This window comes from Rutidosis leptorrhynchoides, chromosome 3 (genome assembly GCF_046630445.1).
Source record: "Rutidosis leptorrhynchoides isolate AG116_Rl617_1_P2 chromosome 3, CSIRO_AGI_Rlap_v1, whole genome shotgun sequence".
In the NCBI taxonomy this organism is placed as follows: Eukaryota; Viridiplantae; Streptophyta; class Magnoliopsida; order Asterales; family Asteraceae; genus Rutidosis; species Rutidosis leptorrhynchoides.
This window is the reverse complement of record NC_092335.1, coordinates 66,404,954-66,413,119: the sequence shown is the minus strand read 5'-3', so window position 1 is coordinate 66,413,119 and position 8,166 is coordinate 66,404,954. Positions and strand designations below refer to the sequence as shown.

The window sequence follows — 8,166 nt, the reverse complement described above, 5'->3', positions numbered from 1 at the left end:
ACATGAACATCATTTGCGTGGTGTGTTGAAGATGTTGCGGAAGGAGAAGTTGTATGCAAAGCTATCTAAATGTGAGTTTTGGCTAAGGGAAGTTCAATTCCTTGGTCATATTGTAAATAAAGAAGGTATACAAGTAGATCCGGGGAAGATTGAGACGGTGAAGAGTTGGGGACAATCGACTACGCCTACGGAAATCTGAAGTTTTCTCGGATTGGCCGGTTATTATCGTCGGTTTATCCAAGACTTTTTTAAGATTGCTTCTCCATTGACGAAATTGACGAGAAAGAATGCTAGATTTAATTGGGAAAATGAGCAAGAGATTGCTTTTCCAATTATTAAAAGAGAAGTTGTGTCAAGCTCCGGTGTTAGTGTTGCCGGAAGGTGTAGAATACATGACGGTTTATTGTGATGCTTCATTAAATGGGCCAGGGTGTGTTCTAATGCAAAGGGGTAAAGTCATCGCATACGCCTCTCGACAATTAAAGGAGCACGAAACGCGATATCCGACTCATGATCTTGAGTTGGCGGCTGTTGTTCATGCATTGAAAATTTGGCACCACTACTTGTATGGTGTCAAGTGTACGATTTATTTGGATCATAAAAGTTTGAAACATCTTTTCGATCAATGAGATTTGAATTATCGTCAACGTAGATGGATGGACGTAGTAAAAGATTATGATTGTGAAATACTTTATCATCCGGGCAAGGCGAATGTGGTTGCGGATGCGTTGAGTCGAAAAAGTCAACATCTGGCGATACGAGTAGGATTGTTACGCATGATTATTACTAACGATTTTCTTGTAAATCTTGGTGAGATTCAAATTGAAGCTTTTGTTAACAACAAACATGAGGAGCGAATCGTGGTCCAACAGAGTTCATTACCTTAGGCCCGCATGGTTTGTTATCCTTTCAAGGATGAGTGTGGGTGCCTAAAATGGGTGATAATCGACGAGTGCTACCTGATGAAGCGCATAAGTCAAAGTATTCCATTCACCCGGGCGCAACGAAAATGTATCTTGATTTAATAAAGGAGTATTGGTGGCCAGGCATGAAACGTGATGTTGTTAAGTATGTTGAACAATGCGTCACGTGTTTGCAAGTTAAGGCCGAACACCAAAAGCCGTATAGTATGTTACAACCGTTAGAAATCCCGAATGGAAATGGGAGCACATTACCATGGATTTCATTACTAAGTTACCAAAGACGGCGAGAACCCAATATGATACGATTTGGGTGATAGTTGATTGATTGACGAAGAGTGCTTTGTTTCTTCCCATTCGGGAAATGATATCGTCGGAGACTTTGTCTAAGCTGTTTATCAAGGAGGTGATATCGAGACACGGGGTTCCTATATCTATCATTTTGGATCGAGATACCCGTTTCACATCTCGGTTCTGGGAAAAGTTTCATGAAGATATGGGTACACAATTGAAATTGAGCATGGCGTACCATCCTCAAACGGATGGTCAAACCGAACGTACGAATCAAACATTGGAGGATATGTTACGGGCGTGTATTATCTATTTCGGTGGTAGTTGGGATGAGCACTTTCCTTTGGTGGAATTCTCATACTATAATAGCTATCATGCTAGTATTGGAATGCCACCGTATGAGATGCTTTATGGGCGAAGGTGTCGAACTCCCATTTGTTGGGGTGAAGTGGGTCAAAGAGAAATCGGGAGTACCGATTTGGTTTTAGAGACGAATAGTAAGATTGAGATGATTTGGGCTCGACTTAAGGCGGCACAAGATAGACAAAAATCTTATGCCGATAAGGGAAGGCGACCGATTGAGTTTCAAGAAGGTGACATGGTGATGCTTAAAGTTTCGCCATGGAAGGGCGTTATTCGGTTTCGAAAACGAGGGAAGTTAGCTCCTCGGTTTATTGGTCCTTTCAAGGTTTTGGCTCTTGTTGGTGAGGTTGCTTATAGACTAGAGTTACCTGAAGAGCTTGCGAGAATCCATAACACATTTCACGTTTCCCATCTCTGTAAGTGTCTTGCGGATGACTCGACTTGGGTGCCATTAGATGAGATTGCTTTGAACAACAAATTAGAGTATGTTGAAAAACCGATTGCAATTCTTGATGAGAAGGTTAAAATGTTGCAAAACAAAGAAATTAGAACTTACAAAGTGAAATGGCGATATCGAAAAGGTTCCGAGTTTACATGGGAGTCCGAAGAGTTTGTTTTGGTTTATCTTGCAGATTGTCATGCAGCTTGGATCGCGAGGACGCGCTCCGATTTAAGTGAGGGAGAGTTGTAACACCCCGTTTTCCTTGTACGAGGTCCAAAGGTGCGTATTTTACCTTGTAAATGTTTAATATTAACCGTGATTGATTTTATATGTGTCAAATGTTGAAAATTGGACAAACTGGACCGACGACCTAGTTTAGTCCGAATGTCTAGCAACAAGTTAAGATGTTAACAGCCCAGGTGTGGACCGGCGGTCCAAATTTAGTAAAAAAAATGGAAACAGGTGCAACCTAGACCGGCGGTCCACTTTGGCCCGACGGTCCAGCATGGAACTTTTGAAATTCGCAGGTCAGGAGTGGACTGGCGGTCCACTTTGTCCCGGCGGTCCACGACGGGATTTTGTGCAGTTGGCAACATTTAAGGGTGTATTAAAGAGGGGTATTTTGGTAATTTCACTTATAGGTGTATAAATACATGGATACCAGATCTAGATCTCATTTTATCTTCATTTCTCACCTACTTACACCTTATCCTCTTGATTCTAGAGAGAGGTTAGAGAGAGGGTGGTGATTTAGTAGGTTTTAAAGAGGATTTTGCTAGAACGGGTTTATTGCTTGCTTGTTCTTGCATCCTCCATCATTTTTGTTCGTTGTGGTAAGCTTCAAACTTGATTTACTTGTCAATTTGTGTATATTGTTGCTAGTTAGAACTTGCAAGTGGTAAATCTTTGGATTTGCAAGTTTTGGGTGTTAATGGGTTTGTAAAAAAATGCGAGAACACAATTAAATGACGATTTTTGTTAGTTGGTTCAATTAATGAAGTTTTAATGAACATTAAAGTGATTTGTGACTTGATTAGCAAGCATAACTAGTGATTAAATGGTTGAAGCTTGAAAACCTTGAAATGTTGACCAGTCAAAGTGACAAAATGAGTTTTTGTGAAAAAGACTAGCTAAAATGCTTTCGAGTCCTAAAGTTGGTGTATTTAGGTATTTCGAGAATGCGGGAACTAGTCTCGTTAGTTTTAGACTTACAAGTATCATTAAAAGGGCAAAAAGGTGTATTTCGCACTATGTGTCATTTTGGGCGGGTCGAGAGTCAAATGGGCTAGTCATTGATGATTATGATATTGTAATAGGTTGATTGCATTATCGGTTGAGGCGTGCTAGCTTGAAATCACTTAATCGACAAAAGAAGTGAGTGGAGTAATTATACATATGTGTGTATGGCGTATTTATTTGTGAATGTTATGGTATGAACCATCGAGCCGGTAGTGCCATAACATGTATGTGACAAGTGTCAAAGTGTGAACCATCGAGCCGGTAGCACTATAAAATGAGGCGTGAACCATCGAGCCGGTAGCGCTGAAGTGTGAACCAAAGAGCCGGTAGCACTATAAAATCATGATGTGAACCATCGAGCCGGTAGCACTATAAAACAAAGTGTGAACCACGAGCCGGTAACACTATAAAAGAGTATGACTCAAATGCGTATGGTGTGAACCATCGAGCCAGTAGCACCATAGCGTTTATGGTTAACCATATGGGGGTTTGTTGATTGTTTAGCATATTATATATATATATATATATATATATATATATATATATATATATATATATATATATATATATATATATATATATATATATATATATATATATATATATTGTGTTGAGTATATGCTAATGCGGTTTTGTGATATTGTACAACTTGTTAGTATTACGAGTATGATGACATGCTATTTGAGTTACAAGTTTGTATACGATATTGTGTAAGTGGTTGCAAGTAAGTAGGTTATATATGTATATGTATAACTATTACACTCACTAAGCTTTAGCTTACCCTCTCGTTGTTTACATTTTTAGGTGCGAACACGGAGAAAGGAAAAGGGGTTATTGGGCATTAGATTCCCATGATGCTTGCTAGTTAAAGCTTTTGGAAGGTGACCTAGTGTTTTTGGGTAGTTTAGCCCCAAACCATGCTCGGGTGTAGTTTGGATTAAAACTATCATTTTAAATGGGTCGAACTTGTATTACATTTGATTAATGGCCTTAGTGCCTTTTGTAAACATTAAACTTGTTGTACGTTTTAATGGGTTGTATGGAATGGTTTATATCATTCCAATGGCACGTTAATGATTGTTACAAAAAAAAAAAAAAATTATCCGGTTGAATCCGGGTTGGGTTGTTTCAATTAATCGCATTGATTGTTAGAGAAGTAAAATTTAATTCCCTTTGATAATTATTTCAAATAATAATGATTAACTTTGAAACATTAACTATCTAGTTATATTTAATAACGACTTTAGAAGTGTAGACTACACATTCGTAAGAACTAACTTGACATTTTCACATAATTAGTGAAGATGATGCAAACAAATGATATATTTACCATAAGCGCCTTTTGAAATGTTGGACCTAAGTGATTTTCCAACTAAAATAACGAACATGTATTTTCCGTCAAAATGAGTGTGGTTGTATATTTTTGCTTTTAACCGCCCAAGTGAACTAATTTAAGAATTTTATTATTTTGGTTGTTTTGATTTCATATCAAACATACATATCAACACACATATTCTATCTACTTTAAAGATTTTTGGTTTCAACAATTTTATTACTGAGATATATCATGTGGTTTCAGCAATTTTGTGAAACCACGGGTACAATCTCGATAACAAAAAGACCATCTATGCATCATTTTGAAATCACGAGGACTGAGTAAATAAAAAACTCTAATTAATATTTAAGCGATTTGAGTAAAATCACATAGGACTAAGCGGGTATTTTTAAACTCTAATTCAAGTTAAAACTCTAATTAAATGTTGTAATATGGTTTCTCAATTTGAGCTAACAGGTTTATTTTTTCCGTATGGATTCGTCTTGAGAGTTTTATTTTGAGGGGTGGTAGAACTGTGAACGTTCGTTCAGGGAAATGATCGGGTGAGTGATTCCGATATCGCGTTCGGACCACCGTCAATGACTCCTAACTGTCGTTCAAAAAATAATATGATGTACGGAGTAGTTATTTTAATTATTTTCTCATCTTCTTCCCTACTGGCTTGCCCCCATCTATGGAGATTTATTTTTCACGTCTTCATTGTCGTCACCATTTCTTCTGTCCTGATTTTTTGTTTCCTAGATGAACAAATCTCATGCAAACCCTAATTTCTTGCTGCGATTGAATGGAAAAAAAATTAGGGTTCAGAAAAAATTAGTGTTTATTCTTGCCTGATGTTGATTATGGCTTCCGTTGAAAGACTGTTGTATCCAGTAACAAAAAAAGTGACGAGCTATTATTATACGAGCTTATAGACAACATCAGGTATTGAATACGAGGAAGAAGAAACTGCATTCAGCTACGAATTGATTTCAATTCATGATCTTCATAAGTTATTAAAATAAGTGTTTATGCTTACACTTCTAAGCTACCACCAAATAATTGAATAAAAGCATATTATAGCAGGTCTGGTGTGTGAAGTGTTGTGTACTCTAGATTTTGAAGTTACTGAGTGCCTCTTTTTATTAAAATTCAGTTTCGTATAATATGTGCTTCATATCGTCATTAGCTTGCAGTCGGTAATAGCTTTGTGTTTGTGTTTTGTGAACTGATAGTATGTTGCAATCAGTGAATGTTTCCTTTGATTGTAATTTTGTGAACTGATTACAACCAATACGAAGAGATACAACAAAGGTACTATAGCACAAAAGCCATTGTTATATCAGTTTATTGCGTTTGGTTGAGTTATACTATAAGAATCAACAATTTTAATACTGGTATTGCTACTGATATTTACAGTGTCAACCATATTACCTACATATAGTTCAGCTGCTGCAAATATTTACACCAACACCATTGACAGTCTCTGCTATACTTTTTATAATTATAATAGTTGCACTACAATTAAAATTTGAAACTCACTAAATCACTTATTATACCATAGTTCCAAATTGAAAACAGCAGATACCGTATGAGGTTTATTACTACCTTTCATCACCTTACTCTATATAGGTTAGATAGTCAGCATTATAAAATGACTTCTAAAAAACAAACCAAAACTCACAATATTCTGTCAGGCAGTTTGCAGCAGCTCGGACGTCACTCCAAAATCGAAACTAGCAGCTGACTCGCAAAAGTCACCCGAAGAGCTTCCGCAAATGACAGAAAAATGTGCCCTCTACCAGCATCCAGGTAAACTCATTCTTATAGAATGCGATAAACAAAGCAATAATGCAGGATGTTTAATCCCATATTTAAAGATAAAATAACTTGCCAGCTAATACTAATAAGATGCTCTTGACTCTAATGTGGTTGAAATGTTTTATTGGGCTTAATTAAAATTTTTATTAGCTTATTTGTTTATTGCAACATAATAAGTTTCAACATTAAGTTGCTTTATCTAAGCTTATATAATATTTTGTGTAGCATTTAGAAATAGATGCTTCTAAATCGGTTCGTAAAGCAATCATGTACTAATGGTTTTGATCATGTTCATTTCTCAGATGACGAAGAGAGCCCCACAACATCGGAAAAAACAAAAACTCGGATATGCAACAAAAAACGATGACATCTTTTGGGAAGTGACGACACCATCTTTTACATGGTAATATCGTAGCAATGACTCCGAATGTCACCAAAAGCCTGTAAATTAATACCAAGTACTAGATCTTTTGCATGCCTAACTACTTTAGAAACCATTTATCTTTTGTACCGTGCACATGGTAACCCAACAAACAGTCTTTCATGTGCTTAACTGTTTCAGAAATTGCAAACAAAGGGTGCTTTCTATCTTTACTAAATATTACAACACAAAAAATGCAAACACGGTCTCAATAACGCCCCAGCAAATCGGGAACCATAGTTACTTTGTTATTTAGTCTTCGCACGGGTATATAGACTGCAACTGTTTGGATGGGCAACAAAGTGGTTGTATATTTGAATTTTGAAATGTTTGAAAATATCAATGATAATGACATTTCACAAATAGCTACTAAATTTTTATGAGTTGACCATGAATACCTTCTCATTTATTGGCCAACTAATTAATGATAGTTCAAATTGTGTGGTCATATGCATCTTGATTTGTTTACATGTTATTGATTTTCACTTAATTTTGTGTTCGTTTTCAACCGAGTAAGTATATCATCAACATTTAGCTTTTAACTGAATGTGGTGCAGTTTAGGAAGCGTGTATGAGGAAGCTCCTATTCTATCTAGAAGTTATTAGTACCAAAGTTGATCATATTCGGTGATGCCAGACAAGAATAACAAATAATAAGGTGTGTTTGTATATTTTTTCGTTATGTTTGTAATCAATTAAAGCACATTTTGCAATATCTACAACAACTTTTGGAGTGTATAGTAGCTTTGGAGGGGTTAACTTGGTTACAAATATCATGTTTATCGATACATTTTTTTATATGTTGTCCCTATTTTTTTATATGTTGTCCCTTAGGGAGGACTAGCATAAGATTTTTAGTTAATCAGTCACACATTTTTGTTGCTGCTAATTAGTACACATTGTAGGTGCTACAATATCCTTATTATTAAGTATTTTGTTTCAATGTTGATATTAGGAACAACCTCAAATGACGTATGCGGATCGAATGGCAAAAGCAAATGTACCATTGTTGGCTACCATAGAGCATACTCGAGTGCTAGCATACACTTCAACTTAGAATAGTAATCCTAAGTTTCAAGTTATCTTTTAATGAAGTTCATATTACTCTGAATGTTGTTGCTTCTTTGAGATTTTTGCTGATATATTTCATGATATGCAGAACTCAAAATTCTATCATTTTGTTCCAAAGATGAGTCGTAGAGAATTGCCAACGAGAATAACCATGTGATGTAGTCAACACAAATACAATGTGTGTTCATGTAATGTGTTAGATAATTACGTTTTAGTCGGAACCGAAGCTATAACAGCAATTTTTAGCATAATCGTTCACAATTTTTCGAGCACTAGCACTGTA

The 8,166-nt window shown here is 36.2% G+C and overlaps 1 long non-coding RNA gene across 3 annotated transcripts; it reads left to right on the top strand.

The window, feature by feature from the left end:
* The first annotated feature begins 5,282 nt into the window (after window positions 1-5,282).
* Window positions 5,283-8,166, top strand: LOC139896249 (uncharacterized). Of its 3 annotated transcripts, none has more exons than XR_011776179.1 (5): window positions 5,283-5,884; window positions 6,272-6,382; window positions 6,694-6,794; window positions 7,370-7,470; window positions 7,768-8,166. It is a non-coding gene; the product is annotated as an uncharacterized lncRNA (long non-coding RNA). The 3 variants fall into 3 exon arrangements; XR_011776180.1 differs by lacking the exon at window positions 5,283-5,884 and having other exon boundaries at window positions 6,228-6,382; window positions 7,768-7,873; window positions 7,972-8,166; XR_011776178.1 differs by lacking the exon at window positions 5,283-5,884 and having other exon boundaries at window positions 6,230-6,382.